Raw genomic sequence first — 696 nt, 5'->3', positions numbered from 1 at the left:
CAAACACGGTAGGGTGAGTGTGTGGTGTTACCCCCTTTGCAATATGTTTTCACGCTAGTTCTCAGTAAGAGCAGGAAGTTACAGGTGTTGTCATTAACACTTCCCTTCATCACGTAATGTATGGATGGATATAGATATATGTTGTCATAGTAACTGCTATAAATATTAAACAGGCTGATTTGCGACACACTTAAGTCACGTTGCAGTCACGTAACCAGTTATGGATATATAGTACATTGTCTCACTTTACTTTGAATGAGATCTATACAATAGAATATGAGAAGTATACCAGTTCTCACATAGCAAAGTGTACCAGTTCTCACATGGTACAGTATACCAGTTCTCACATATTACAGTTTACCAGTTCTCACATAGCAAAGTATACCAGTTCTGCATCTGTAAGATGAGTAGGACGGTCAAGGTCACAGTAGGGTTGCTGTTTATACAGAAACGTTCTCTCCCGTCCGCCGTGTGGACATTAGGTCAGACATGTCACTCGTTCTCTCCCGTCCGCCGTGTGGACATTAGGTCAGACATATCACTCGTTCTCTCCCGTCCGCCGTGTGGACATTACATCAGACATATCACTTGTTCTCTCCCGTCCACCGTGTCGACATCGCGTCAGACATGTCACTCGTTCTCTCCCGTCCACCTTGTGGACATTAGGTCAGATATGTCACTCGTTCTCTCCCGTCC

Source organism: Haliotis rufescens, unplaced genomic scaffold (genome assembly GCF_023055435.1).
Source record: "Haliotis rufescens isolate VD_foot unplaced genomic scaffold, xgHalRufe1.0.p SCAF_3, whole genome shotgun sequence".
Taxonomy (NCBI): Eukaryota; Metazoa; Mollusca; class Gastropoda; order Lepetellida; family Haliotidae; genus Haliotis; species Haliotis rufescens.
Note: the sequence above shows the minus strand (reverse complement) of the source record.